The sequence below is a fragment of the Coregonus clupeaformis genome, chromosome 27, assembly GCF_020615455.1.
Source record: "Coregonus clupeaformis isolate EN_2021a chromosome 27, ASM2061545v1, whole genome shotgun sequence".
NCBI classification, from domain to species: domain Eukaryota; kingdom Metazoa; phylum Chordata; class Actinopteri; order Salmoniformes; family Salmonidae; genus Coregonus; species Coregonus clupeaformis.
Window position 1 is genome coordinate 5,887,927 of NC_059218.1, and position 22,831 is coordinate 5,910,757.

Genomic DNA, 22,831 nt, shown 5'->3' on the forward strand with positions numbered 1-22,831 from the left:
TGCAGGCAAAGCACCCTCTGTGCTGTCAGGCATCTCATGATCAGAATCATCCAGGACAGCAACACCAAGACGCTTTCTTGCTCGCTGGTAAACTGACTCCCGAGCTTGTGAGCCGCCTCCTATATGTGTGAAATTAACCATATGCTTGTCATGATACATTTTGGTAATCACTTTTCAGTCCCTAAAATGACAAAATGTAGCAGCTATATTGCATCAGGATTAAATTATTAAACATTTTGTACAAGTAATATATTATTGGATTACAGTAGTATTACGTTTAACGCTGTCTACCTATCCTTACCCCAATCATTCCAGTGGAATCTAGACGGCACTGATCCCTGTTTAATACGGATCCGTCCACTGGCCGATGTGTATCTATCCTCAGGGGGAAAGTGCTGACTGCAAACAAAGGTGCTCCCACGAATAATCTTAAAACTTGGTCCCTCATCTCTCCTGATCGCCCTCACCCAACGGGCACGTATTTCTCCATCAACAGGGAAATCGTGAAAACTCAGATACGGGAATTTCTGTTTGTTGTTTGAACAAAATGGTACACTGCAATAGCATCTTCTCGAAGATTGTGCCATGCTTCGGTGTTGGATGGGATACTGTTGCGATACAGAAACCGAGAGAAAAGAAACAGCTAAATTAACATTCAGCTTTGACCAGGAATCAATATTTATCTAGCTATCATGCACAACAGTATTTGAATAGGTGAGTTACTATACATTCATGAATAAACTAACTGCCTAACAAAGGGTTAGATAGCTAGCTAAGTAAACTTGTTACATTACAGCCAGGCAGCAATGTAACGCTACCTTTTAACGTTATCGGTATCTGGTACTAAGTTGTTGTTAGCTAACGTTAGCCCACTTTTAAGTAACTAAGGCAGTGAACAATTATGAATTAACAATAACGTTAGCAAGTTACAAACCATTGCATATACGTAAACATTATTACTCTTAACTTTACTAATTTAACTTAAACGTACCTTTTGGAATTTCTTCAAGTAGCTAGCTTGCTAGTTAGTGGTCAACAGTTGTATTTTCGTTGAGAAGTCTCAGGTTACGGACGAACGGAAGTGAAGTTAACCTGCTACGCGGAAAGGTGGAAGTTAGATGACGTCATCGTGAAAAGGGCCTATTAGCTGTATCCTTGAAAACTAGATGCATCCGGTTGTTGGCAATTCCGCTAAACCTAGGGTTAAGTACAATAAAAAATCGCTAGCAGTATGGTTTTGGAAGCATAAGGACCTTACATATCAGCAAGAAATAATTTTCAAAAAACAAAAGGTTAAATTGATACACACCTTTATAGGGTTAGGGTTCCCACACTGCCATATCTCCATGTTACAGCACATATTTACAGAAGACAGACAGAAGACCTGTGCTAATTGGCTATCTAGCATGATCCGAAGGCCGGCAGAAACGTGTTGTCACTGAAAAATATTGGCAGCTGCAACTTTGATAAAGCCGGTTAAAACAGTGTACAGTAAGTGTATATTTTGCATTTATGAAATTATTTTGTGATATGAAAGTAATAGGCTTTATGTTTCTAGAACCTTATCGCAAATGAGAATCGATTCACATTTAGATCACTGGCGGCCGGTGGCAGCTTAATTGGGAAGGTCGGGCTCATAGTTATGGCTGGAACGGAATAAATGGAATGGTATTGAATACAAACACATGGTTTCTATGTGTTTGATACCATTCTATTCACTCCATTCCAGACATTATTATGAGCTGTTCACCCCTCAGCAGCCTCTTGTTGTTTAAATGGAGTATTTGGCTTTTTCGGATGCCAGAGCCAGTATACCTCTTAAAATAACATAAGGTTCTTGGACCTCAAGGAGTAACGGTACACTCCTTAAGAGTACATCTTGGGCGAACATTGACCTAGATGCAAGGCACAAGTGCTGCCACAGAGGGGGACACAGCACACATATACAAGGGGTTCTTGATGATAATTCTTCCCACAAACCTCAACACTGCAGCCAATGCAGACTCATTTCATATAGTACATCCCCATTTCAAGAGGTGTCAGTGTCATCTTTCTCAGTTTCACCTCACTTCCCCCTCTCTATCACGGCACACTAGCATTAATTTTCTCCCGGCAGCTGTCCCAAAAGTTGACCAGCCTCTTGTCTTTGTTGGCGCAGAAGTCAGTGAAGTCTCTGAGCAGGCGGTCAGCCAGCTTCTCGTCCCCAAGCACGGCCGTCCTCCAGGCCTTGGTCAGCATGGTGTTGTAGGCCCAGTAGTAACCCACCAGCTCCTCCGAGCCAAACAGGCCCTGACTGGCTGATGCTGTTGAACTCCTCCTCCTCCACTGCTGCCCACTACAATACTTCCTCTTGGAGTAGGGCAGCTGGAGGAACACTGAGCCTATAGAGCGAGAGAGAGCAGGGAGGACAGAGAGACAGAAAGAGAGGGGAAGGAGAACAGTACAGTGTGAGGGAGGATGTTAAAGGTAACAAAGGGCATATAGAAAAAAATGTTTCTGACAGAATTAGAAATCATGCTCATCTTAGTTCTATTATGTGCCTACGTGTTGCATGGATGTATTGGGGCTTGTTCTCTGATGGAAAGTTGAAAGCAGAGGCAGAAAACTTGTCTTGAACAAACCCGAATCTGAGAGAGAGCACAAAGTGGCTAAACTCTGGTGCCCAAACACTAGGCATGCCCTGGAGCTGTTATCAGAGGACAGACTAGGGTCCCCCAGCCACATTATAATTCACACGGGCACAAACGACCTGAGGGCCCAGCAGGAAAGGGTGGCCACAGCACTCAAGGGAGTGATTGAAAAAGCTTTCCCCAACACACAAGTGGTTATCTCCACCCTGCTACCACGAAAATACATTCACCTTGCCACCATACAGCGGGTGAACGCAAGCACCGAGAGAATCCACGCCAAGAGGACCTACACCCAGACCACAGCTTCACCAGCCACACCCCAACCAGCTGAGACCACCCCAAACAAACCCTGTCCACACTCTATACAGGCCCCCCCAGATCAGACCTATGCCCCTTATGCCCCCCCCATGTCCCCCGCCCCTGCAGCAAGGACCTCAACATGACAGCCGCTCATATGCCCAGGCCGTGAGCAGAGCAGACTCAGGGGGTATGCTAATTTGGTATAGAGCAGACCTAACCGACTCTGTTAAATTAGTAAAAACAGGAACATTTTACATCTGGCTAGAAATTAATAAGGAAATGATCTCAACAGAGAAAAATGTCCTCATGTGTGCTACCTATATCCCCCCAATAGAATCCCAATACTTTAACGATGACAGCTTCTCCATCCTAGAGGGTGAGATCAACCATTTCCAGGCTCAGGGACATGTACTAGTCTGTGGCGACCTAAATGCCAGAACTGGACAAGAACCTGACACTCTCAGCACACAGGGGGACAAACACCTACCTGGAGGTGACAGTATTCCCTCCCAAATATGCCCCCCTAGACACAACTAGGACAAAACAACCAACAAAAATGGGTCACAACTCCTGCAGCTGTCTCACGCTGGGTCTGTACATAGTCAATGGTAGGCTATGAGGAGACTCCTATGGTAGGTACACCTACAGCTCATCCCTTGGCAGTAGTACTGTAGATTACTTTATCACTGACCTCAACCCAGAGTCTCTCAGAGCGTTCACAGTCAGCCCTCTAACATCCCTATCAGATCACAGCAAAATCACAGTCTACCTGAACAGAACAATACTCAAATCATGAGGCATCAAGCATTTTACTACACCCACAATAACATCTGCTAAATATGTGTATGTGACCAATAACATTTGATTTGACCAAAGGAACTGCACAATATTAAGAAATGCTATAGATGAAAGGAAAGTAGTGTAGAAACCTACCAAAAAACAATTAGGCAACAACAAATTCAATCCCTTTTAGACAACTTCCTGGACAAAACATTTCACTGTAATAGTGAAGATGTAAACTTCACAGTAGAAAGTCTAAACAGACCTTTCAGCTTCCCTATCAAATCTAAATATTTCAAGCAGACAACCTAAGAAAATTAATAACGATGACAAATGGTTTGATGAAGAATGCAAAAACCTAAGAAAGAAATTGAGAAACCTATCCAACCAAAAACATAGAGACCCAGAAAACCTGAGTTTACGCCTTCACTATGGTGAATCACTAAAACAATACAGAAATACACTACACAAAAAGAAAGAAAAGCACGTCAGAAATCTTCAATGTAATTGAAGAATCCATAGAATCTAACCACTTCTGGGAAAATTGGAACACACTAAACAAACTGCTGCAGTGTGTGCAAACCTGGTCAAGACCTACAGGAAACGTATGATCTCTGTAATTGCAAACAAAGGTTCTGCACCAAATATTAAGTTCTGCTTTTCTGATGTATCAAATACTTATGTCATGCAATAAAATGCAAATTAATTACTTAAAAATCATACAATGTGATTTTCTGGATTTTTGTTTTAGATTCCGTCTCTCACAGTTGAAGTGTACCTATGATAAAAATTACAGACTTTGTAAGACTTACATGCTTTGTAAGTAGGAAAACCTGCAAAATCGGCAGTGTATCAAATACTTGTTCTCCCCACTGTATACAGTTGAAGTCGGACGTTTACATACACCTTAGCCAAATACATTTAAACTCAGTTTTTCACAATTCCTGACATTTAATCCTAGTAAAAATCCACTGTCTTAGGTCAGTTAGGATGACCACTTTATTTTAAGAATGTGAAATGTCCGAAGTAGAGAGAATGATTTATTTCAGCTTTTATTTCTTTCATCACATTCCCAGTGGGTCAGAAGTTTACATAAACTCAATTAGTATTTGGTAGCATTGCCTTTAAATTGTTTAACTTCGGTCAAACGTTTTGGGTAGCCTTCCACAAGCTTCCCACAATAAGTTGGGTGAATTTTGGCCCATTCCTCCTGACAGAGCTGGTGTAACTGAGTCAGGTTTGTAGGCCTCTGTGCTCGCACATGCTTTTTCAGTTCTGCCCACAACATTTCTATAGGATTGAGGTCAGGGCTTTGTGATGGCCACTCCAATACCTTGACTTTGTTGTCCTTAAGCCATTTTGCCACAACTTTGGAAGTATGCTTGGGGTCATTGTCCATTTGGAAGACTCATTTGCGACCAAGCTTTAACTTCCTGACTGATGTCTTGAGATGTTGCTTCAATATATCCACATCATGATGCCATCTATTTTGTGAAGTCCACCAGTCCCGCCTGCAGCAAAGCACCCCCACAGCATGATGCTGCCACCCCCGTGCTTCACGGTTGGGATGGTGTTCGTCGGCTTGCAAGCCATCCCCTTTTTCCTCCAAACATAACGATGGTCATTATGGCCAAACAGTTCTATTTTTGTTTCATCAGACCAGAGGACATTTCTCCAAAAAGTACGATCTTTGTCCCCATGTGCAGTTACAAACCGTAGTCTGGCTTTTTTATGGCGGTTTTGGAGCAGTGGCTTCTTCCTTGCTGAGCGGCCTTTCAGGTTATGTCGATATAGGACTCGTTTTACTGTGGATATAGATACTTTTGTACCTGTTTCCTCCAGCATCTTCACAAGGTCCTTTGCTGTTGTTCTGGGATTGATTTGCACTTTTCACACCAAAGTACATTCATCTCTAGGAGACAGAACGCGTCTCCTTCCTGAGCGGTATGACGGCTGCGTGGTCCCATGGTGTTTATACTTGCGTACTATTGTTTGTACAGATGAATGTGGTACCTTCAGGCGTTTGGAAATTGCTCTCAAGGATGAACCAGACGTGTGGAGGTCTACCATTTTTTTCTGAGGTCTTGGCTGATTTCTTTTGATTTTCCCATGATGTCAAGCAAAGAGGCACTGAGTTTGAAGGTAGGCATTGAAATACATCCACAGATACACCTCCAATTGACTCAAATTATGTCAATTAGCCTATCAGAAGCTTCTAAAGCCATGACATCATTTTCTGGAATTTTCCAAGCTGTTTAAAGGCACAGTCAACTTAGTGTATGTAAACTTCTGACCCACTGGAATTGTGATACAGTGAATTATAAGTGAAACAATATGTCTGTAAACAATTGTTGGAAAAATGACTTGTGTCATGCACAAAGTAGATGTCCTAACCGACTTGCCAAAACTATAGTTTGTTAACAAGAAATTTGTGGAGTGGTTGAAAAACAAGTTTTAATGGCTCCAACCTAAGTATATGTAAACTTCAGACTTCAACTGTACATGATCAATTACAAATCTTAGAATCAGCTATTAAAGACTACCAGAACCCACTGGATTCTCCAATTACATTGAATGAACTACAGGACAAAATACAAAGCCTCCAACCCAAAAAGGCCTGTGGTGTTGATGGTATCCTACATGAATTGATAAAATATGCAGACCACAAATTCCAACTGGCTATACATAAACTCTTTAACATCATCCTCAGCTCTGGCATCTTCCCCAATAATTGGAACCAAGGACTGATAACCCCAATCCACAAAAGTGGAGACAAATTTGACCCTAATAACTACCGTGGGTTATGTGTCAACAGCAACCTTAGGAAAATCATCTGCATTATCATTAACAGCAGACTTGTACATTTCCTCAGTGAAAACAATGTACTGAGCAAATGTTAAATTGGCTTTTTACCAAATTACCATACGACAGACCTTATTCACCCTGCACACCCTAATTGACAAACAAACAAAACAAAGGCAAAATCTTCTATTGCATTGTTGACTTCAAAAAAGCTTTTGACTCAATTTGGCATGAGGGTCTGCTATACAAATTGATGGAAAGTGGTGTTGGGGGAAAAACATACGACAAAAAACACATACATTTCTTTCCACAGGGCCGTGGGGTGAGACAGGGATGCAGCTTAAGCCCCACCCTCTTCAACATCAATATCAACGAATTGGCAAGTGCACTAGAACAATCTGAAGCACCTGGCATCACCCTACTAGAATCTGAAGTTTAATGTCTACTGTTTGCTGATGATCTGGTGCTTCTGTCACCAACCAAAGAGGGCCTAGAAGCAGCACCTAGATCTTCTGCACAGATTCTGTCAGACCTGGGCCCTGACAGTAAATCTCAGTAAGACAAAAATAATGGTGTTCCAAAAAAGGTCCAGTTGCCAGGACTACAAATACAAATTCCATCTAGACACCGTTGCCCTAGAGCACACAAAAAAACGATACATACCTCGGCCTAAACATCAGCCCCACAGGTAACTTCCACAAAGCTGTGAACGATCTGAGAGACAAGGCAAGAAGGGCCTTCTATGCCATCAAAAGGAACATATCATTTAACATACCATGAATCAGTTATAGAACCCATTGCCCTTTATGGTTGTGAGGTCCGTGGTCTGCTCACCAACCAAGAACTCACAAAATGGGACAAACACCAAATTGAGACTGCATGCAGGATTCTGCAAAAATATCCTCAGTGTACAGCGTAAAACACCAAATAATGCATGCAGAGCAGAATTAGGCCGATACCCGCTAATGATCAAAATCCAGAAAAGACCCATTAAATTCTACAACCACCTAAAAGGAAGCGATTCCCAAACCTTCCATAACAAAGTAATCACCTACAGAGAGATGAACCTGGAGAAGAGTCCCCTAAGCAAGCTAGTCATGGGGCTCTGTTCACAAACACAAAACAGACCCCACAGAGCCCCAGGACAGCAACACAATTAGACCCAACCAAATCATGAGAAAACAAAAAGATCATTACTTTGGAAAGAATTAACAAAAAAACTGAGCAAACTAGAATGCTATTTGGCCCTAAATAGAGAGTACACAGTGGCAGAATACCTGACCACTGACTGACCCAAAATTAAAGAAAGCTTTGACTATGTACAGACTCAGTGAGCATAGCCTTGCTATTGAGAAAGGCCGCTTTAGGCAGACTCTCAAAAGAAGACAGGCTATGTGCACACTGCCCACAAATTGAGGTGGAAACTGAGCTGCACTTCCTAACCTCCTGCCAAATGTATAACCATATTAGAGACACATATTTCCCTCAGATTACACAGACCCACAAAGAATTCGAAAACAAATCCAATTTTGATAAACTCCCATATCTATTGGGTGAAATACCAGTGTGCAATCACAGCAGCAATATTTGTTACCTGTTGCCACAAGAAAAGGGCAACCAGTGAAGAACAAACACCATTGTAAATACAACCCATATTTATGTTTATTTATTTTCCCTTTTGTACTATAACTATTTGCACATCGTTACAACACTGTATATAGACATAATGACATTTTAAATGTCTATTATTTTGGAACTTGTGTGAGTAATATTTACAGTTCACTTTTTATTGTTTATTACACTTTTGTATATCCATTTCACTTGCTTTGGCAATGTAAATATATGTTTCCTATGCCAATAAAGCCCCTTGAATTGAATTGATATGTCCCGTGTAGCTCAGTTGGTAGAGCATGGCGCTTGCAACGCCAGGGTTGTGGGTTCGATTCCCACGGGGAACCAGTATGAAAAGTTTGAGTGACAAGAACTGCAATGCAGCTGGGATTTTCACGCTCAACAGTTTCCCATGTGTATCAAGAATGGTCCACCACCCAAAGGACATCCAGCCAACTTGACACAACTGTGGGAAGAATTGGAGTCAACATGGGCCAGCATCCCTGTGTAGCGCTTTCGACACCTTGTAGAGTCCATGCCCCAACGAATTGAGGCTGTTCTGAGGGCAAAAGTAGTTGCAACTTAATACAAGGAAGGTATTCCTAATGTTTTATACACTCAGTGTACAATATATGGAGATAGTTTAGTGCCTAAAATAGGGGTTAAATACATGTATAAATAAAAACATTGTTTCTTAGATATAGGACAGACACTTCAGAACATTTTGTTGTTGTTGTTGACTATCTGTTTATCCATGTATGGAGCTGTTATTCAATGCATTTCTATGGGCTAATAGCAGTAAGGCCAAATTCAATGTTTCAAACCACCTGGCTTAGACTCTTAAGGATTAAGACTCTAAATGCAGTAACATTCTCACAGCATTCTATAGTGGAAACGTTACACATTAAACGGTAAAGAGAGAGAAAGCAAAGAGAGGACAGCGCTCTGCACACCACTGCACTACACTCTTAGAAAAAAAGGTGCCATCTAGAACATAAAAGGGTTCATCGGCTGTCCCCATAGGAGAACCCTTTGAAGAACCCTATTGGGTTCCATGTAGAACCCTTTCCCAAGAGGGTTCTTCATGGAACCCAAAATAGTTCTACCTGGAACCAAAAAGGGTTCTTCTATGGGGACAGTCGAAGATCCCTTTTGGAAGCCTTTTTTCCTATGAGTGTACTGTACCTCAGCCACTACTACCACAGTATGCACTAAACACTACCACTCCAACCTGTGCTCTAACTGGACGGAAAACAGAACTACCACACCGATTAGTGCTCTGATTGGAGGAAGTAGATGCAAATCACATCCATCAGTGATCTGATTGGATCGAGTTGTTGTCAATCAGTCAACAGTAGCACAAGTACTACCATTAGATGTAGTACGTATTGTATTGTACACATACTGACATGCCACTTCTATCTACAATTGGAGGTAGAGGGGGTTGGGATCAGAATGGGATGAGGTTTAGGTGTACCACCAACCCAAGTTCTGTAAGCTGGAGTAGATAGATAACCAGCAACCACATGCAGCCCTGTTGTTGCCCGTAAGGGGTATAGGTACTGAGGTCCAATATCTTGTGTCACACAGAATAAGGACCAGGATAATTATTAGTTAATGTGGTAGATGGCAAGTCATTTATTCAATGATGTGAAAGCAATGTTGTGATTGTGAGAAATGCAAGTAATGGAAAGTACTTCAAGTGGTTGTACAGAGTACAATTGTGGTTAGTATGTAATAAATCATGGTCAATTATTCAAATCTAAGAACAAATTAGATAGAGTTTGATGGGTTTGTGAACAAGTTCCCTGCATGCCTCAATCAAATAGAATAGTAGCTCCCCAGTTATGAAGTGGTGTTAAGTTATTTAGAGATCAACTGTTAACAAGTTACTAATTACTTTAGGGGACTTATTGTCAACAATTCAAACCAAGTTAATTGAAAATTGTCCAACCGGATCTCAACCAACTATGTCCCAATCTGCTGACCAAGTTAGCACCACCTCCTATTTGCATACAGAGGCATGCAGGAATCTTGTCTGGTGGCTCTGTGTGAGGGCCAGTTCTAGGGTATGTGTCTGACTGGGCGGAAGCGGGAGGCATGGTCATTCTGGGGTGGGGTTGAGGTTGTGGTGGGTTGGCTCAGGCTCAGCTCTGGGGGAGGAGCAGGCTGTGTGTACCGAGCAGTGCTGCGGCCTGGCTGCGTCCTCCAAAGCTGCGGCTGAAGGAGCTGTGCCTATTTGCATAGGAGGCGGGCCAGCTGGGCAGCAGGAAGGCCGGGAGGTCACAGGGTCGACACTCCTCCAGGACAAAGGCCACCTCAAACCACTTCCTCTGAAACAGGGCAAAGACTGTTTTTTTCCTCCTTTTTTTCCCTCCTCGATTAGCCAGCTTGTGCAGACTGTTTATGTGTCTCTCTAACCTCGCTCACAGGAGACACAGCAAGAATACTGTTAACACAAACACACAAATTCTGTATTCATGACATACAGTGTGTATCTGGCACATACTTTACCAAAGGCAGATAAACAAACACATACCCGCATGATGTCGACAGCCATTCCTTGTGTGGCCACGCCCTCTACGTTGTTGATCAACCAATGGACGATCTCAGCACTGATGAAGCAGTTAGGGGACAGGTCCTTCTGCTCAGGTAGAAGCTGCACTCCTGTCCTATATATCACATAACAGGACACAACAGTAGCTCAAACACACCTGTCCTATATATCACATAACAGGACACAACAGTAGCTCAAACACACCCATCTAACTGCAGAGACAACAACAAACCACACCTAAAACACTTTAGGTATGCGTTGTGGTGCACGCCAACACACTCTCTCACAAGCATAACGTACGCACACACACACACACACACACACACACACACACACACACACACACACAAACAAACAGGGTCTTACGTGGGGTGTTTGATGGCCTCTAGTATCTCCATCAGGGTGGAGGATGAAGACAGAGATCAGGCTCCAGTAGCAGACTGTCCACTGTAAACACAGACATAAAAGCATGGTTAACTATGACTATGTCATCATCGTTAACATAACACTTTACAACTAGAATCATGATTTTGAACACTTTACATTCGAATCAGAAGGGGGAAAAATGTGTATTTCTTTCCCACCTGCTTTCTGTGGTTAAGCTGGGTTCTGTGTCCCATGTTGCCTGGGCTGCAGCCCCACTGGTCCCCGCCCCAGCCCCTGCCTGACCTCCTTTGTCTGTGGCTCCTCCTTCAGCAGGCTCAGTAGAAACTAGGGCTGTCCCTGACTAAAAAAAAACAATCTTGGTCGACCAAGAGTAGTCTGTTCTTTTGACCAATCGACTGGTCAAAATGTTTAAACATGTATTTTTTCATATACAGTATAAACACACCCTACATGTTTTAATAAAATCCATTATATGTAGGCTTCTGAGCTTGTTTGATGCTTTAAGCACACTGTGATTAAATAATTAAGACACACAAATGACACAAGAGGGAGCCAGAGATCAAGATAGCCTAACCAAAAGAAAAAAACCTGTTCCCGAACCTCCTCCTCCCGCTGCTGCCATTCTGCTCTAGAAGTTGCCGGTAAGACGCTACACCAGGGGTCGGCATCCTTTTCCATTTGGAGTGCCAATTTATCTTACCATTTCTACTGATCTGCGTGACAGTTATGATTTTCATATGCACATTTTCGTGGAACAGTTTCATTTATTTTATAATAAAGTCTTCTTATCTCAACATCGTTGTCATGTGATTAATCTAAATGATATCTAAATGAAAATTATACAAATCTAAAAGTAACTTATATTGCCATTGCCAACTATGTAAAAATAGCCTACATAAAGCCAACAAATAAAAACATTGCAGCCTGCAGGTAGAAAATATCCTGATAAAAATAAATCACATTGGCTACACATGGCCTGTCTGCAAGGAACTTGAAACATTGTATCAACTATCAACTTGGCAGCCCGAAGCATGTGCTAAATAACTTGCACCATTGTATAAAATATTCTGGAAACTCTGGCACCATTGTATAAAATATTCTGGACCCTCAGAGTTTCCGGCACCAGTGAGCTCCCGGACAGACACAGCTGTAGGCTATTTGTGCAAGAGATAAGAAGTATTCAGGTAGGCCTATTTTATGACGTTTCCACCGGATCAGAGCATTACATTTCTTTCCCTTTCATACCGAGTGTTTATCAAAAGGAAGAGAGCTGGAAAGATTTTTCAAATAGACTACATTGAGGAACTATTGTCATTCTCAATGCATGTAAAAACAGACTTTGTTTACTTGCTGTTTGAGGTGAAGAAAAAATTACTTTGAGAAGCTCCACAGCTCATTAGTGGTGCTGAGTTAAGACTATCAGAAATACTATCAGATCCGCAAATGGGCACATTTATAAGCCTACATTTGCGCGCAGGCCAGGTAGCTTAGGCCTACTATATGTAAACAGGTGTGCATCCTTACTCAACATTGACAGGAGCGCTCCAAACAAAACACAATGAATAAACAAAACGTATTCCTCACAAGTGTAGCCTAGGTTGTGCACTCTGCAAACAACGTGTCCACTCCGACAATGAGAAAGGTAAAAGACTGTAACAATAATATTTGAATGCATTAACATAAATTATGGTAACTAAACAAACATTGTAGATTAGAAATTATGGGAATTAACAGCAAATGTACTACTGGTGATACTATCCCTGCTGCCTCCGCAATGGATTAGTCCACTGAGACAGGCATTAATCAAGACGTGCTATTTTTTCAACTGCTTGACTAAAAAAGTATCTGTCGACCAACAGCCTATCGGCCAAACAATCGACCAGTCGACTAAATGGGGTCAGTCCTACTAGAAACCTAAAGGCCAATCAGCAAAGGTTAGAATGAAGTAAGACAGTCTCAGGCAGTTACTCTGCTGCCTTCTATTTATTTCATTTACATTACTTAACAATCACTCCTGGTCTCTTGCTAGTGAGATACAGAGGAGGATAACTCAGATCTTACCTTGGGTTGATTTGAGACATGCAGATTGCACCCCAGAAGAACAGTGCAAGATGCAAGGCAAGTGTAACAGGACAACACAGACACAGACACAAACACACACACACACCCACCCACCCACACACACACTTCTACTCTAACAGATGCAGCGGTGTCCAGTTGCCCCTAGTTACTGACCTGTGTGTGATAAATGTAGGAGGAACGACGGCTATGTATGAAATATCAAATGTAGGCAGCAACCTGTCAGCATAGGAGGAATACACCACAGGATGAAAAACCCAGAGCCCATCATCAAGAAAATATGGGAAGGAGAGAAAGGTGGGGAAGGAGAAAGGGAAACAAAAGCATAGTAAAACCCCATAATAAGGAAGCAGAGATAAACCCCGTCAAACAAACATTCCATACATACCAAAAAGTGCCCCCAACCAAAACGTACACAAAATGCCCCAATTGAGCACCCTTTAACCCAAGACAGAAAGCCCTTGATCATTGTGTTCCTTCCCAAACCTAAACAAAGATACCCACCTTGTGAGGGCTGTCCACATTTGTAGTGGTCGTGGAGACAGTGGAAGACTCACTGGTGGCAGCTGAGAGTTTCCCATATTGTTGCTGCTCCTCTAGAGTCCTGCAGACAGGAAGCGCATCATCATTGTGAGACCGGTACCTTCAATGTCAGATACCCTGTGCTGCTAATAGTTTGGAAACACACAAGGTTCCACTGAAAGCACACAGACAGGACAACTCTACTCACTTCTGGTTCAGCTCCAACTCGAGGAGAGCTGAGAAAGCGGCGCTGCCTTTCTTAACCAGAGGGGGCACTACAGGCTCGATGGATAGGGAGAGGACCAATCACCTGCAGACCCTTCATTGCTGTTCCTTTCTACAGACAGAATGAGAGGGGAAGACAATATGACAGGAAGCTCAAAACTTAAAACAACTTAAGACAACAACATTGGCATAGAATTATTGTTCCTAGCAGAGTCAGTTTCTCTCTTGACTGGGTTTGCAAGACTGCTCAATCACATAATTTGAGTTGATATTTTGAGTTTTTGTATTTTTTGCTTCCTAAACTTATTCTGAGTAAGACAGTGTTTTAGGGTGTTACCCTGATGATCCTGTTGGAGCGGTGGCGTCTGTGGATGCGGTTGAGTCCCTCCAGGAAGCGGATGAAGCAGTCCAGCAGGGCCCACTCCCTGGTGCCGTCTCTGCCCGCTCCCTCCCCGTAGACATCCCAGTGCCCCTCCCCGTCCGCCACACGTCTCGCTCCCCCGAGCCAGCAGCAGCAGGAAGCGGGTCCGCCAGAACTTCAGAGAGTCTATCAAACTATGGCACAGGACAGGAAGATAAGGTAGAGATAAGAGTTATTTGGAAGTCTTACTGTATGTTGTGCACGCTGTCAGTGTTGGCTATGGCAAACTCTTTTACAGTAGAAAGAGGTCCAAGTTAAAGTGTTAAAGCTCTGGAGCTAAACATGGCTCTGTATGTGACTGTGTGTGTGCATAAGTACACTACCATTCAAAAGTTTGGGGTCACTTAGAAATGTCCTTGTTTTCGAAAGAAAAGCAATGTTTTTGTCCATTAAAATAACATCAAATTGATCAGAAATACAGTGTAGACATTGTTAATGTTGTAAATGGCTATTGTAGCTGGAAACGGCTGATTTTTTATGGAATATCTACATAGTCGTACAGAGGCCCATTATCAGCAACCATCATTCCTGTGTTCCAATGGCACGTTGTTTGCTAATCCAAGTTTATCATTTTAAAAGGCTAATTGATCATTAGAAAACCCTTTTGCAATTATGTTAGCACAGCTGAAAACTGTTGTGCTGATTAAAGAAGCAATAAAACTGGCCTTCTTGAGACTAGCCATAGCTAACTGTGGTGGTACTAGGTAACTGTGTCTGAGCAGAGCCACAGGCCTGGACAGAGACAGAGGTTATAGAACACCTCTGGTGTAGAGTGGACTACTGTTGAGGGGCGGGGCCACAGCGGGCTGGGGTTTCCTATTGTTGGGTTGGACAATGATCTGGTAGCCCTGCATCAGCCGCTGACAGAAGAACTCCTCAAACACCTGAGGGGCACTCATCACAGGGGCCTCATCATCCCGCCTGAAAGAGACAGACAGACAGTGAGAGTGAGAGTGAGAGGCATCTGAAATGGGTGTATGTAGCTGCTGCTCTATTTGCTAGTATATTTCTCAGTAAGGCAGTAGACCATGCAGTCAGTGTTGCAGTAGTCATTTTGTATACTATGTGAGGTGTTTGTGTACTCTGTGGGTTAAATTTTGTCTACCTCTCCAGGTCAGTGTGTGGCAGCATGTCGTAGCAGCCCTCATTGTAGACCTTCTATAGTGTGTGTACCTCTCCAGGTCAGTGTGTGGCAGCATGTTGTAGCAGCCCTCATTGTAGACCTTCTATAGTGTGTGTGTGTGTGTACCTCTCCAGGTCTAACCAGACAATCTTGTTTCTCATGGTCTGAGAGTCTTTAGTGGCTTCCGTCTGGCCACTCTACACACATACACTGACCAGCCAGTTTATTTAGGTACACCACCCCGTTCACAAAAATGGATCACTCTGTGGTTTGCTATATAAAGCAGGCATTGAGGCATACAGTTACTGTTCGATTGAACGTTAGAATGGGAAAACGAGTGACCTAAGCGACTTTGAGCGTGGTATGATTGTCAGTGCCATGCTTGCCAGATACAGTATATCAGAAACGGACTCCCTCCTGGGGTTTTCACGCAGTGTCTCAGGTTTACCGAGAATGGTGCAGCAAATAAAAAACATTCAGTTAGCAGCAGTCCTATGGGGGCGAAAACAGCTAGTTGAAAAGAGAGGTCGAAGGAGAATGGCAAGAATCGTGCAAGCTAACAGGCGGGCCACAAACAGACAAATAATGGCGCAGTACAACAGTGGTGTGCAGAACGGCATCTCGGAACAAACTCGTCGATCCTTGTCACGGATGGGCTATTACAGCAGACAACCACACCAGTATCAGCTAAAAACTAAAATAAGCGTTTCCAGTGGGCACGCGATCACAACACTGGACAATTGAGGAGTGGAAAAACATCGCCTGGTCTGACGAATCCCAGTTCCTGTTGCGTCATGCTTATGGCAGAGTCAGGGTTTGGCGTAAGCAGCATGAGTCCATGGACCCATCCTACCTGGTGTCAAAAGTACAGGCTGGTGGTGGTGGAGTACTGGTGTGGGGAATGTTTTCCTGGCACATGTTAGGTCCTTCCGATACTGTACCTGAACATTGTTGCTGACCAAACCCAACAGAGCATCTTTGGGATGAGATGGAATGGGCTGTTTGCAGCATGAATGTACCACAGTCCAATCTGCAGCAACTGAGTGATGCCATCGCATCAGCATGGACCAACATCCCAGTGGAATGTTTTACAACAGCTGTAGAATCCATTCCCCGAAGAATTCAGGCTGTTCTGGAGGTAAAAGGAGGTTCTGACTTGGTACTAGATGGGTGTACCTAATAAACTGGCCGGTGAGTGTATATACCAGATAAACACACATATACAGTGCCTTCAGAAAGTTTTCATACCCCTTGAATTATTCCATATTTTGTTGTGTTAGTCTGAATTCAAAATGGATTAAATATATTATTTTCCTCACCCATCTACACACAAAACCCCATAATGACAAAGTGAAAACATGTTTTTATATTTTTTATTGAAAATGAAATACAGAAATATCTCATTTACGTAAGTATTCACTAACCCTGAATCAATACATGTTAAAATCACCTTTGCCAGCGATTACAGCTATGAGTCGTTCTGGGTAAATCTCTAAGAGTTTTGCACACTTGGATTGTACAATATTTGCACATTATTCTTTTAAAAATTATTTAAGCTCTGTCAAGTTGGTTGTTGATCATTGCTAGACTGCCATTTTCAAGTCTTGCCATAGATTTTCAAGCCGATTTAAGTTAAAACTGTAACTAGGCCACTAAGGAACATTCAATGTCATTTTAGTAAGCAACTCCAGTGTATATTTGGCCTTGTGTTTTAGGTTATTCTCCTGCTGAAAGGTACATTTGTCTCCCAGTGTCTGTTGGAAAGCAGACTGAAACAGGTTTTCTTCTAGAATTGTGCCTGTGCTTAGCTCTATTCTGTTAATTTTTATCCTAAAAAAAACCTCCCTAGTCCTTGCAGATGACAAGCATACCCATAACATGATGCAGCCAGCACCATGCTTGAAAATATGAAGAGTGGTACTCAGTGATGTGTTGCGTTGGATTTGCCCCAAACATAAGGCTTTGTATTCAGGACATAAAGTTAATTTCTTTGCCACATTTTCATTTTCAGAATGCATGTTTTGGAATCTTTTTATTTTGTACAGGCTTCCTTCTTTTCAATCTGTCATTTAGGTTAGTATTGTGGAGTAACTACAATGTTTGATCCATATTCAGTTATCTCCTATCACAACCATTAAACTCTAACTGTTTTAAAGTCACCACTGGCTTCATGGTGAAATCCCTGAGCTGTGTCCTTCCTCTCTGGCAACTGAGTTAGGAAGGACACCTGTATCTTTGTAGTGACTGGGTGTATTGATACACCATCCAATGTGTAATTAATAACTTCACCATGCCCAATGGGAAGTTAAATATTTTTACCCATCTACCAATAGGTGCCCTTCTTTGCTAGGCATTGGAAAACCTCCCAAGTCTTTCTCGTTGAATCTGTGTTTGAAATTCACTGCTCGACTGAGGGACCTTAAAAGATAATTGTATCTTTGGGGTACAGAGATGAGATAGTCATTCAAAAACCATGTTAAACACTAGTATTGCACACAGAGTGAGTCCATGCAACTTATTATGTGACTTGTTAAGCAGATGTTTACTCCTGAACTTATTCAGGCTTGCCATAACAAAGAGGTTGAATACTTATTGACTCAAGACATTTCAGCTTTTCATTTGTAATTAATTTGTAAACATTTTTTAAAACATAATTCCACTTTGACATTGTGTCACACCCTGATCTATTTCACCTGTTTTTGTGCTTGTCTCCAACCCTCACCAGGTATCTCCCATCTCCCCTCATTATCCCATGTATTTATACCCGTGTTTTCTGTTTGTCTGTTGCCAGTTCGTCTTGTCTCGTCAAGCCTACCAGCGTTTTTCCCATACTCCTGTTTTGCTCTAGCTCCTGTTTTTCCCCGGTTTTGACCATTCTGCCTGTCCTGACCCTGAGCCTGCTTGCCGTTCTGTACCTTGTGACACTGTTCTCAATTACCGACCTCTGCCTGTCGTTTGCCTGCCCCGTTTCTGTAAATACACTTTTGCTATTTCGAACTGTCTGCATCTGGGTCTTATCCTGAGTCGTGATATTATGGGATATTGTGTGTAGGCATAGTGACACAAAATCTCAATTTAATCCATTTGAAATCCAAGCTGTAACACAACAAAATGTGAAAAAAGTCAAGGGGTGTGAATAATTTCTGAAGGCACTGTACATGCTAACAAACACTATACATGCTAAATAGAAATTATGGACAGTTACTCATGCAGACACAACACACACACCTTGAAGAGGCTAATTATGCACATATTGAGGAGACAGAAGTGAAGCCTGAGGGACAAAATGGAGGAAGCCCCAAGAAAGAGAGAGATACTGGAAGAGAGAGATACTCAGAGGTAGAGAGAAGGACATTAGAAAGAGAGAGAGGGAGACGGGGGGAGGGGATGTGACCCAAGAATGTTCACCCTTTATGAACCCTAGACTTTCCCCCAGTATGATGTTTGAGACCCACACAGACAACGAACAGAGGAACTATCCAATCAGAGCTTCAGCTGAATAAGCTCTCAGTTCATCATGAGGGCTTAATCCAATCATCGGTTCGGTTGTCATACAATTACCAAACTGATAGGATGTTATTTGCGTGCATGACGTGTGGGACTGTGTCAGTAAGCCTCTGTAGTGGTCTGTAGTGGTCCTCTGTAGCTCAATTGGTAGAGCATTGCGCTTGTAACGCCAGGGTAGTGGGTTCGATCCCCGGGACCACCCATACGTAAAAATGAATGCACACATGACTGTAAGTTGCTTTGGATAAAAGCGTCTGCTAAATGGCATATTATTATTATTTAGTGTGTGTTTTCTTCCATAGACAGACTCACTTGGATCCGGACTGCCAGAGGAAAAGTCCTCAAATGAGGAGCCACGGTTTACCGGAGACACAGACAATCAATTGCCATCAGTAGACTTAAAAAATGTCACATACACCCATCCTGTAAAGCCTGGTGCAAGCCATCAACCATATAACATTAAGAGATAAGATAACTGATTTTACATTACTCTGTATAATAAAAAGTACAGTATATTAATGGCAGGGTTTTAGTGTGCTGTATACAATGCTTATATAGCGAGTCAGATACACCTGTGTGTGTGTGTGTGTGTGTGTGTGTGTGTGTATACAGTGGGGAGAACAAGTATTTGATACACTCCGATTTTGCATGTTTTCACACTTACAAAGCATGTAGAGGTCTGTAATTTTTATCATAGGTACACTTCAACTCCTGAGAGACGGAATCTAAAACAAAAATCCAGAAAATCACATTGTATGATTTTTAAGTAATAATTTGCATTTTATTGCGTGACATAAGTATTTGATCACCTACCAACCAGTAACAATTCTGGCTCTCACAGACCTGTTAGTTTTTCTTTAAGAAGCCCTCCTGTTCTCCACTCATTACCTGTATTAACTGCACCTGTTTGAACTCGTTACCTGTATAAAAGACACCTGTCCACACACTCAATCAAACAGACTCCAACCTCTCCACAATGGCCAAGACCAGAGAGCTGTGTAAGGACATCAGGGAAAAAATTGTAGACCTGCACAAGGCTGGGATGGGCTACAGGACAATAGGCAAGCAGCTTGGTGAGAAGGCAACAACTGTTGGCGCAATTATTAGAAAATGGAAGAAGTTCAAGATGACGGTCAATCACCCTCGGTCTGGGGTTCCATGCAAGATCTCACCTCGTGGGGCATCAATGATCATGAGGAAGGTGAGGGATCAGCCCAGAACTACACAGCAGGACCTGGTCAATGACCTGAAGAGAGCTGGGACCACAGTCTCAAAGAAAACCATTAGTAACACACTACGCCGTCATGGATTAATATCCTGCAGCGCATGCAAGGTCCCCCTGCTCAAGCCAGCGCATGTCCAGGCCCATCTGAAGTTTGCCAATGACCATCTGGATGATCCAGAGGAGGAATGGGAGAAGGTCATGTGGTCTGATGAGACAAAAATAGAGCTTTTTGGTCTAAACTCCACTCGCCGTGTTTGGAGGAAGAAGAACGATGAGTACAACCCCAAGAACACCATCCCAACCGTGAAGCATGGAGGTGGAAACATCATTCTTTGTGGATGCTTTTCTGCAAAGGGGACAGGACGACTGCACCGTATTGAGGGGAGGATGGATGGGGCCATGTATCGCGAGATCTTGGCCAACAACCTTCCCTCAGTAAGAGCATTGAAGATGGGTCGTGGCTGGGTCTTCCAGCATGACAACGACCCGAAACACACAGCCAGGGCAACTAATGAATGGCTCCGTAAGAAGCATCTCAAGGTCCTTGAGTGGCCTAGCCAGTCTCCAGACCTGAACCCAATAGAAAATCTTTGGAGGGAGCTGAAAGTCCGTATTGCCAAGCGACAGCCCCGAAACCTGAAGGATCTGGAGGTCTGTATGGAGGAGTGGGACAAAATCCCTGCTGCAGTGTGTGCAAACCTGGTCAAGACCTACAGGAAACGTATGATCTCTGTAATTGCAAACAAAGGTTTCTGTACCAAATATTAAGTTCTGCTTTTCTGATGTATCAAATACTTATGTCATGCAATAAAATGCAAATTAATTACTTAAAAATCATACAATGTGATTTTCTGGATTTTTGTTTTAGATTCCGTCTCTCACAGTTGAAGTGTACCTATGATAAAAATTACAGACCTCTACATGCTTTGTAAGTAGGAAAACCTGCAAATCGGCAGTGTATCAAATACTTGTTCTCCCCACTGTACCAGTGCCGTTGCTGCTGGCTGGGCTGCCATGAGTATACTCCTCCGTCCCTCCGCTGGTGTACAGCCCATTCTCTCCTGCCTGTAGTCTCTCTGGTGCCGTCCGCCTGAACATACAGTTTACCGGGGGAGAATAATCCATATTGACTCAACTATATTTACATAAAAGAGGCATGACCTTCCCCCTGGGGCGTGTCTAACCTGCCAGTGGCCTCGTAATAGGACAGTTCCAGGAGCTCGGCTGAGGTGTGGGCGTGGTGGATCTGGATGGCCTCTCCCGACAGACCTGGAACACAATGTCACATTAATTACATTCCACATGTCCAATCTATTTCAAGTCTTATACTTGTACTGTGTTGAACTGTTTGCTTACTATTCGATTGTGAAGTGTGTATTCATATACAGTACCAGTCAAAAGTTTGGACACACCTACTCACTCCAGGGTTTCTTAATTTTTACTATTTCCTACATTGTAGAATAATAGCGAAGACATCAAAACTATGAAATAACACATATGGAATCATGTAGTACCCAAAAAAGTGTAAAAAATATATATATTTTATATTTGAGATACTTCAAAGTAGCCACCCTTTGCCTTGATGACAGCTTTGCACACTCTTGGAATTCTCTCAACCAGCTTCATGAGGTAGTCACCTGGAATGCATTTCAATTAACAGGTGTGCCTTGTTAAACGGGATTTTGTGGAATTTCTTTCCTTCTTAATGCGTTTGAACCTATCAGTTGTGTTGTGACAAGGTAGGGGTGGTAAACAGAAGATAAAAGACCAAGTCCATATTATGGCAAGAACAGCTCAAATAAGCAAAGAGAAATGACAGTCCATCATTACTTTAAGACGTGAAGGTCAGTCAATCCGGAAAATGTCAAGAACTTTGAAAGTTTCTTCAAGTGCAGTCGCAAAAACCATCAAGCGCTATGATGAAACTGGCTCTCATGAGGACTGCCACAGGAATGGAAGACCCAGAGTTAACTCTGCTGCAGAGGATAAGTTCATTAGAGTTACAACCAGTTTGTGTCAAGAACTGCAACGCTTCTGGATTTTTCACGCTCAACCGTTTCCCATGTGTATCAAGAATGGTCCACCACCCAAAGAACATCCAGCCAACTTGACACAACTGTGGGAAGCGTTGGAGTCAACATGGGCCAGCATCCCTGTGGAACGCCTTCGACACCTTGTAGAGTCCATGCCCCGGCGAATTGAGGCTGTTCTGAGGGCAAAAGGGGGGGGGTGCAACTCAATATTAGGAAGGTGTTCCTAAGGTTTGGTATACTCAGTGTATGTACACATGCAATAACATATTTATTATTAATGTGCTATGAATGGTATTGCAAACCTGATCCCTGCATACTCCACTTTCTGGGTCACATAAGCACAGGTGCTCACCTAAGATAAATAGAGTGTTACTGACGTTCTACTAGTTAGAGATTCAAGAAGTAGTCTACCTTAAAAACACCAATATCATATACACAGGTATTCAACAGACTCCCTCTCACCAAACTCTTCTTCAGTCACCATGTCTCCCATTCCAATGTATTTGTCTTTGAAGGGGAGTTACATCCTAGCACACGAATCCATATACAGTATGAAAATCAGCTTGACAATGCAGAGTGCTGTAATTCAATCAAATCCTAATGGAAATATGATGCATAGAAAAAGCACC

General features: G+C 42.7%; 1 pseudogene; it reads right to left on the bottom strand.

Annotated features, from left to right (window-relative positions):
* Positions 1-1,332: 1,332 nt before the first annotated feature.
* LOC121542218 lies at positions 1,333-22,686 on the bottom strand (annotated as a pseudogene).
* Positions 22,687-22,831: the final 145 nt, after the last annotated feature.